This window comes from Xiphias gladius, chromosome 1, assembly GCF_016859285.1.
Source record: "Xiphias gladius isolate SHS-SW01 ecotype Sanya breed wild chromosome 1, ASM1685928v1, whole genome shotgun sequence".
Classification (NCBI taxonomy): domain Eukaryota; kingdom Metazoa; phylum Chordata; class Actinopteri; order Istiophoriformes; family Xiphiidae; genus Xiphias; species Xiphias gladius.
In genome coordinates, this window is record NC_053400.1 from 30,283,566 (window position 1) to 30,293,180 (window position 9,615).

The window sequence follows — 9,615 nt, forward strand, 5'->3', positions numbered from 1 at the left end:
CACGGGGGGAGAAGAGACGAGATGCCAAAAGAGGATGAGGATGATGTACGCAAAGCAGTTTGTACCATCTGTACTGTATCATACTTTGAAAGTATCCATCTGTTTACTGAAAAACCAGCTTTAGCCGGCACCAGATAAAGTCAGTAACTTAGAATCAGTTGGTATCTCGTGTTCAGACCTTATAATAAAAGATACACAAATACCTAAAAATACACCAACACCGTGAATCTACACGGCTGGATTATAGTGGTTACCATATGGACACTACCACACCGACCCCGTAAGCCCTTGTTGATATGCTCCATTGTGACCTCATTAGGAAGACAGCAACATTTAATTGCTTTAATGGCCTAGTGGGCAAATAAATGCAGACCATTTGATACCAGTATCACTCAGTAGCACTGTGTGACAGCGGCCATTGTGAAATTTGGACGGTTGTGGTGAGTAGTACCATAGGGGTCTGGTAACCTGCTAGACTGCCACATCCAGGGGGTTACAGTTTAGTCTCAGGGTAAGGTACTGGGTGTCTACACAAAGAGAAAAAAAGTAGGAAATATCACAATGCCGTATTTTTCTCATCAATATGTGCTTCATATTCTGCAAAACATAATGACAGAGAGTGAGAAATTCTCAAATAGAAATACTTAAAATGAGGGTTACGTTAAAATAAATGTAAATTAATGTAAAAGTAGGTTACAAACAACTTTTAAAATGAGTTAATGTGAATTTTTCTCAGCCGAAGAACTGCAGGGATTCCATCAATTTTGTTGCTCTTGCACGTGACAGGTATGCAACTTGTCATTGGTGGGGGGAAAAAATTAACCTCTCAACTGTCCAATAAACGTCCTCCGTCCCGGCGTGTGAGCCAATCAGCGAAGAACTCTACCCGACACCCTTGTTCAAAACCAGAGGGGGGAAAAAAAAAGGAAAAAGACTTGTTGAGAAGGCTGCGACGTTTAGACGCGACGAGCAAGAGACACAAGCTAAAACGGCTATTAAAAAAAAAAATAAATAATAATAATAACCCAGACACCTACTCGGTTGTTTTGTAAGTTTGTTTTAGGCGCTTTCGGTCGACAGTTTTGTTTTAGGACGAACACTCTGACAGGTATGAGAATCTGAATCGAATGTAGGACGCTAGCATAGCTAACCAGCTAACAGCGAGTCATGATTGGCCTTTTGCTTTAACCGGCGTTACGTTTGTTTGTAACGTTGAAGGACAAAGATTACGAGTAGCCAACCGCGGCGCTCTCCTCCAGTGTCACGTCGGCCAGTACTTTTTTAAGTGAATAGTTTTTTTTACCACGATGGGTCGAATAATCGAGCTTGGCCACGTTTCGCGCGCGCGACATGCCTGTTTTTGCGTGGCTCGGGGGTCGCACGCGGGCGTTGCTAGCGGCCACGAGCTCTCCCACGTTGCGGTGAGACCCGGATCGGCGAGTCATGGCGGGCGACACAGACCGGGCGACGCTGCCTGTGGGCCAGACGTGGGAAGACGAGGTAAACCGCAAACCGCGCCGGCACGCCAGTGTCTCCGACACATCTGGAAAGTCGGGAGGGGTGGCGGGTTGTGAGAGTGATGAGTTGCACTAATCGGTCGGGGCGTCTGCTGCAGTGGCATCAACACCCCGACCTGAGGACACACAAGAGTGCACAGGGGCCATCTGACTCACCCCCCCACCTCCTTTTATAACTGTGTTCTGCATAAGATGGACACAGTCAATCCTCCCTTCAAAACTATATCAGAGTTCTGTTTGTGTTTGTGTGGAAACTGTTTCAGAGAGGTGGTGATTCAGTTATGTGGTTATTTCGGAGGTTGTAGTTTGTGGTGCCGTTGAACTGTGTTATATGGACAGGTGTTTGTTTTGTCCACCCCTTTTTATTTCAGTGAAGGTCGGGTAAATAACAGGAATGCCTCCGCACCATGTGGTACAGTTCAGCAGCACCACAAACCACTTCCTGAATCGACACCTCCCTGGAACAGTTTAAATAAAACCCGAACATTATAACCTTATTGTGAAGGAGGATTTGTTGCAGGACTGTTGTATTAGGCTGCATTGGTTCCAGCTGGGTGTACCTCTCTAACTGAAAGCTTTAGTGCATGGACACGCCACAGGAGTATGTGTAGGTAACGTGAGACTAAATTATTTAATTTGCCAAAAAAGGTTGTTTCAACAACCAAACTTTCCATATACAGTTAATATGCAGTTTAAAGTTTGCCGTAAGCTGTTGTGTGCACTTGGCCATTGCCTGATGCTGACTAGTATATTATATTCCACTTTTGCATTTCGCATAACAAAGCTGTGTGTGCAAACAGCTCTTCATTAATGAACCCATTTTGTGTTAGGTTGTTAAAATGTAAAATTATTCATTATAACATAATTATATGAAATTATATCATCATAGTATGAGTCCACTGAAAACAATACTACCAAATTAGCACTCATCCCTGTTTTCTGTTTTTTTGTTCCCCTGAATCTGTACTAATAGCACCTGTTTAATTTCTCTCCCTGTTTCTGATAAGTCCAGCATCTTCAAGTGGAAGGACGTTGTGCTGTGGAGTTTCCCAAGCCCTCACCCCCCCTCAAGCAGGACTATGTGCTTACTGACCTGGATGCCAGCTCTTTAATTTCTCAAGGTCTGTTTTTGGATGTGCTACTATCTAACCAACTATAGGAGAATTGTTTATTGTCCTTATACCAAATGGTTTTCTTAATTTGTTTTTAATTAGTCACCTCCAGTGCTTTTGATGATTGTGCCTCAAGCAGTCATGTTTTCCATGGAACATAACATCTGCTACAAATAGTTAAAAATATCCATTATATACCTTAATCAGCCGATGATTAGCCTCAATCCACCAGTTCGTTTTGGATCCATTTGATTTTACAAACAGCATGTGTATCACCACACTTCTCAGTTAACGTATTGCTGCAGGAAAAACTGTGACTTATTGTGGAAATTTGGACGGCTGAGCATATTCGTTACGGCAGTCAGATACAGTTGCTGACACTCCTCTACGTTGTAAGTAATGACAGATAACAAAAGTGTGTTTGCCAGGAACCTCTTTGGGAAGTTGGGGGCTAAACCTGCGTTTCAACCAGGGAAACCAGGGTCACACTGCGTTGCACAAATTGAGATGTCATTCCTCTCCAAAACGGAGTCCTGCTATACCTCTTTATAGTGTTTCAGAGAGCCACCGGGGCGTGACAGTGATGAGTTGCACTATTAGTCAGGTTGCTGATTGCAGTGGCACAGCAGGCCTGTCCTGACAACCTGTGGTGACACCCATTGTGCACAGGGGCCATCTGAGTCACCCCCCCCCCCCACCTGAGAGAAAAAAGCAGGCCACTGCTTAAAGGTTTTCTTCTGTCATTTCCTGACCATTCTGTGTTTTTGTTCTGCTCTCTTCTCTTCCCAGCCTGAACATAGGTGACTTTAAGGACTAGGTTACGCAGGATGTTGGAGCCATTGTGAACATGTTGAACAAAATGTATCCTGCCAGCAAATGTTTTCCCTTCATAATGGGTGGAATAAAGTCTATTAACTCAAGTCTGAGAGCTGGTGAGGAAAAACAGCCTAATTCAATTAACTGTACTCTTGTTATGACGTCCTCCTCTTTTCTCTCCCCAGTTTGTCCTCTTTTATGATTCTTATTTAAAAAGTCACAGCTCAAAGCTTTAAACTCTTCTCATTGCCTGAAGTTTAAAAGCTTTCCATATTGATTTCTGACAATTGGAAATGTATGCAGCTTTCATAATTCACACTAGTGAACCAAAGTCTCTCATAATTTTGTAATAACTTTAATGTAATGTAATGTAATAGCTTCACTAGTTCCTTGTTGCTTTTTACAAAATCCTTCCTACTGGCGGAAGTTGGTACCCTTCTGCCCCCCCAATGGCCTCATGGCAGAAGTCGGCGCAATCGGAGCATGCTAGCGCATTCAGCCATGAGTGAGGCTACACACCTTAAACAGAGAAGAAAATGGCCATAGCTTTGTCTTTCCGGGTCTGCGCCGGCCTTTCTCCACAAACTGATCCGTCCAAGATGGAGCCCCACTCAATACAATAAAGTTGCTGACTGATCACATACACCAAAAAAAGTTGAGTCCTCTGCGTTGGGCCCAAAGAGTACGAGCACGGAAGTCCCTAAAATGCAAAAATTCAAGACGAGAAATGTAGAAAGACGGTTGAACCAGTCGAATTTTACATCGTATAACAATCCACGTAGAGTTGGACAGCAGTGAGTTTATCGGTGCAGGTAACAGGTTTTGGGCAGTTATTGGCTACGTAATCTGGCCAAATCGTGAAAATACATCATAGCTGTTATTCACAGCAATCGTGTTCAGTGTGCTTGATGGCAGAGATGCTCAGTGACCTCTTGGCATTGGTACTATACAATGTGTGAAGGCGTTTGTCACTGAGGCGGCACAGACTCTGCTGTCTGTCCTGCACATTCAGTTGTTTCTTACTGTGTTAAAAACTTAGTGCATTTCTGTTTCTCATTTAACAGCTTCCATGAGAAGGCAGTTGCTCTGTTGGTCACTAATGACCCAGTTAAAATGTAGGCCAGCTTTGATCAAGGGCCCACCGGATAGTTGGATTTGGGATTTTTAACCGCCAACAATAGTATTTTTCATAATGTTTCCCTCTTTTTTTGTGTGTGTTTTGGCCAGATTACTTTTTTAGCTTAATCATCGACTCTGCTTTTCAATTTCCCGTGTCCTCTTTCTGTCTCCCTCATCGCCCTCTTTGTCCCCGCAGACAGCCTCACACCCTGAAAACCCCTTCGAGGTCACAACCAAAGTTCAGCCTGGACCTCCGCCTGCTGCACATATCTCCTGTCCTTGATCCCTGAGCTGCTGCAGTGCGACCTGAAGTGACCCCGATCGGATGCAGACAACTACAACTTCAGTATGTGTGTTTGCGCTGAAGGATTTTATAAGGTCCTAACCCTTCATTTTAACTAGTAGTAGGGCTGGCTGCTGGCACTGAACCCCTGATTTTATTTAAAAAAAAAAAAAAAAAAAATGAAGAATTGAGTTGTGAATTTATGAAGATTCAGCAGAGAGATAGTAGGTAGTACAAGTGGGTTTAAGGCATCCTTCGGTTATATATTGATATTGGTCTGACTTTCTCTAGTAGTTCAGTGGCTCAGTGTCGAACTATTGAGCCACTGTGGATCCCATTTACCATGAAGAGGTACAAACTGAGAGAATCAGTCTGATAAGAATCAACATTGGATTGTCCAACTAAAAGTCATGATTAAACTTTTAACAGTCCTGGAAACAGGAGGAAATGCAAGATATCGTAACTAACTGAAATGCGGGAACAACCAATGTGCAATTCCTTAACAGATGTTTGGTTTTTTTTTTTTTTTTCAGTGTAAAAATTGAAAAGTTAATAAAGCTCTGCAGATGCCCTCTGATTTTAAATCAGGTTGTAGTTTTACTAAACAAGTAATGATGCCAGGAAGGTTACCTGCAATGTAAAAACTACCATCAGAGATGATGTTTGTTGTTGACTTTTTCTCTTTAGATAGGCTGTGACTGCTTCCTACTGCTCATCATCATGACCCAAATCCTGCCACTGTTATGCTGAGATCCCGGATTCTGTCTGGGGACCTGAAAACCCAGCATGCAGGTTCTTACACAGGTGAAGGCACATTTCCTTTTAATCATTTTGATGCATTTTTATTTAGGGTGAAAAATGGAGGATGCTTATTTAACAAATGAAGTGGGGGGAAAAAAACACATTGAATATTGATCTGTACTTGTTTTTCCTGTCAGTTTCGTCATAAGAAAATATTTTCTGCTTAAACAACTAGAAACAATTTTTAATTCTGAGGAATGTTTCCATTTCTGCTCAGTCTTGTGACTGTTACTCTGAAGAAAGACCCATCTGTCTCTTCTCTTTTGCTGTATAGATGGACACAGTGTTGGACCAGAGTAGCATGTCAGACGTTGATGGTAAACACCATCAGCATTGTTGTAGCTGCACATCATTCACAGCTTGAACACTGATGACCATTGTGTAACTTGAGAAGTTCGAAGCTCTACAGCTGTATTGTGGGCTTTTTGCTGGTGAGCAACAGTGGGAAGTTCAGTCTTTCCACATTTATTTTCAAATAAACTTTGGCTTTACTATAAAAAAACATGGACTGGACCACATCTGTAGTAAATGTGCAAAAACTCTGTCATATATATTTCTAACATCCTTGTCATAGCCTCTAACTGTTCAGTAATCCTTTGAGTCTAGCAGTTTTAACTGGACTGGGTTGATAGTGTCTGTGGATTCCTGGGAAGGATTTGCCGTTTTTGTGATTTCCTTGCATCATCAGAGGCGACAGCTCATCATAACTGTCTTCATATTCTCTGTGGTTTTGTCAGTCGGAAATGGGCCCCGGGCTTGATAGTGCCTGCATTTGGTTAAAGCTGGTGCTGGGTAATGTGACATGAAATCCATATGATTTGTCATTTACTTAAGTAATAATAAAGATAATAAAGACAACGATATTTTTATGGAAAAAAAAAAAACCCATTGAAAGACAATCGCTGGCGTGAACCATGGGATTGGCACCAGTTCTGACCTTATTAAACCGATTGGCCATTGACCAGACATGACTGGATCATAAAGAATCTGTAAACCTTTGTAAATCACTGTTTGTGCTTCTGTCATTTCACTGAATAAAATTAATTTTTTTTCAAAGTTTTATTTTAATTGTTTTTTTTTTCTTCTTCTGGTGGACGTAATTGCTTTGGACGATTAGAACTGCTTTTTATTACCAAATGCAACAAGATAACACCAACAGCCACCTTCCATAGCTGTCCATCTCTGCCGTACAGTCTGTCTTTTAACCACCAGGAGGCAGTTGAACATCAGCATTCCTTCAGCCCGTGGACACACACATTTGGCTTAAAGCCGTCTCAGTCACACGTGTAATAAGGCAACACATTTTACTGGATTTGTTCTGTTACAGAAATACATGAGTGCTTGAAGGCTCCACACAAAAAAATGTATGGAGGAAACGTGGCTGATAATGCTACAACTGCGAAGGAAATCTTTGTCTTGGGGGCAGATTCACACACAAATCTTGATTTTGATTCACCAAATTCAAAAATCCCCATTTTGAATATTCATGTTTTTCTCCCACATTAGCATATATTTAAGAGGTTCTCAAAACCAAAGGTCTTTTTCTAAGTATTCCACATCAACACATCTCTGCTCGAATGTCCTTTGGTACTCATTCTGGATGGACACAAAGGTCTGTGTGGATAAGTTTGTTTGTTTGTTTGTTTCTGTGCACTCGCACAGATCAAATACAAACAAGATAGAAACAATATTCCACGCAATTCAATTCTAGATAAGAAAAAAAATGTTCGTCTTTCCTAATTTTCAAAGAACATTCAACATACTCCAGACTTTGTCTAAACCTATAGGTAATTTAGATGATTTAAGTTATGCACAAATCTTTTGAGTTAGAGGACGTAATAGCTTAGTCATGCTGTTCAGGTGGCGTACGACTCCATCGTCCTAGTTAACTGTAGATCCCCTGCGATGATGGGTCAAATATATAGTTCTCAAATGATCCTCGGCGAGCTCAGGGTTTAGTTCTTTCCTCTTCGTTCCTACCGTTTTCAGCGGCTCTTCCCAGCCAGGACTGATGCAGACCTACCCCGAACGGACAGTGTGTTAAAGCTGAAGCTCAGATTTTACCGTGTGGGTATTTTAATACCTGGGCGACAGTTTTGCCAGGAGACAGCAGCAACATTTCCTTTGACCTCAAAGGTCTGAGCGCCGCGTGAGAGTTTGTTGATCTGCGTGCATACGCCCCCCCCCCCCCAAAGTTTGGGACTGAAGACGTTATTCTGGTGTTCAACATTAACATGCCTGCAGTGTAGTGAAAGTCTGCAGTGAAGGGCACTCAAGTGACTTCATTTGATGTAGAACAAGAGACGAATCAATTATTCATCTCAGTAATTGTGCACTGACACCAGATTTCTTTTTAAGAGCAGCGCCTCAAAGGTTGCGTAGTCTTGTGTACGGCAGACCACTGTCATTGACTCTAGACGTCTCAGAGCACTTTCAGCGCCAGCTAACGTCCATCCAGTTGTTGTGCTTGTTTGTTTTTTTTCTCCACCCGAACCCGGTCTACATCAGCCAAGCTGTCTGTCAGGCTGTGTCACAGAGCTGAACACCGCCCTCCGTCTGGGCACCTTTTCCGTCCGACTTAACCCGACTGTGCCAGACTGCAGCCTGACGCCACTGCTATGGCAACCGGAGAGCGGGAGGCCGCACCGTGTGCCTTTTCCTGACAGGAGGAGGTGGTTATGTTGGCCGTGGTGAAATGTTTTGTTCAAAGATGTTTTCAGTCTTTCGTACTGGGTGAAAATTGGGCTATGATGTGATGTATGGTCTGTTCACTGAGGTGTTATCGTTTCAGTCCTGTCTTCCCTCTGGCTATCAGAGGATAGCAGTCCTCCTCTCTTCTCTCCTTCTGCTCTTTACATTTTCCTCTTCTTTCTTCCCGCTGCAGTTGAGACAGATGTTCTCATTCACTTCGCAGCATGTTTGATTCTCTGGGAACAACAAGCTAATTATTTCCGGTTTCCATCCTTTTGTTTTTCAGATCTACTATAGTCGGGAACGAGACATCATTATGCTTTGTAAACTAAATGGACTGTAGCGTAATTTATTGCTGAACAAAGTTCTGAAATCTTTTAAAATTGCAGTACAGCATTGCAAAAATACTCCATTAGTGGTAATAATAAGTTTTGCTTAAGTGAAAGGAAACAAGTGTAAGATGTTCTTAAGAATCAACGTAAAAATGCCGATAGTGCAAAGGGCTGAAACTACCGATTATTTTCCTTGTCGAACAGAGATTGTTGAAAGGTGCCCAACAATTTCCCAGAGCTGTAGCTGACATTTAAACGACTTATTTTAAAACCCAAATGTATTCAATTTACAGTGATATAAAACAGAAACAAGCCAGAGAATTTTCTGAACTTTTGTTTGAAAAATGACGTAGATGATTCATCAGTCATCGGCATTGACAATTTTTTCGTCAATCGCCCGACTGATTTACCAACTACTTGTTGCAGTGCTAACAGTCTGTAAGAGAGCTGGGTTTCCGTGTACGTCTTTCGTTTTACAGGGTTTTCACTCTTTTCACCGGGTCAGTTGAAGAACGAAGGGAGGGACGGGGGGAATGATGCGAAATTAGTTTATCTCACGTTGAATATAAAACCTAGACATGCAACATAATTGGTCATTTTATCCAGCACATAAATGTAGTGTGGTTAAAATAAAGTACAATATGTCCCACTGAGATGTTGGATGAAGTGTAAAGTCTCCCAACCGGGAAACATTTAAGGTCAAATCTGAGGTACTGTCGACCCTTTAAAAGTACAGTACAGTACCTGAATATATGTATTTAGTTACTTTTCCTGGTGAATTTAAGACGTTGGATCAAAAAATGTTTCTTCCGAGCCCCTTGTCGAAGTGACTCGTTGAGTCTGAAAATAATTTCACTTCACGTTTCTGGCCCAGAAGGACTGTGAGTACCTGGGTTTCAGAGGTGTGGAGGGAGCCCAATGTTGGCATTCATGAATCCAATACA

At 42.2% G+C, this 9,615-nt stretch overlaps 1 long non-coding RNA gene and 2 other non-coding genes across 7 annotated transcripts; all 3 read left to right on the top strand.

The window, feature by feature from the left end:
* The first annotated feature begins 891 nt into the window (after nt 1–891).
* On the top strand, nt 892–6,488 carry LOC120790123. Of its 5 annotated transcripts, none has more exons than XR_005707512.1 (6): nt 892–1,500; nt 2,525–2,638; nt 3,419–3,561; nt 4,761–4,910; nt 5,535–5,651; nt 5,923–6,488. It is a non-coding gene; the product is annotated as an uncharacterized LOC120790123 (long non-coding RNA). The 5 variants fall into 5 exon arrangements; XR_005707500.1 differs by having other exon boundaries at nt 894–1,500; nt 5,539–5,651; XR_005707513.1 differs by having other exon boundaries at nt 894–1,500; nt 2,530–2,638; nt 5,539–5,651.
* Nucleotides 1,570–1,674, top strand: LOC120796641. Its single transcript, XR_005708408.1, has one exon. It is a non-coding gene; the product is annotated as a small nucleolar RNA SNORD67 (small nucleolar RNA).
* LOC120796648 lies at nt 3,203–3,315 on the top strand. Its single transcript, XR_005708409.1, has one exon. It is a non-coding gene; the product is annotated as a small nucleolar RNA SNORD67 (small nucleolar RNA).
* Nucleotides 6,489–9,615: the final 3,127 nt, after the last annotated feature.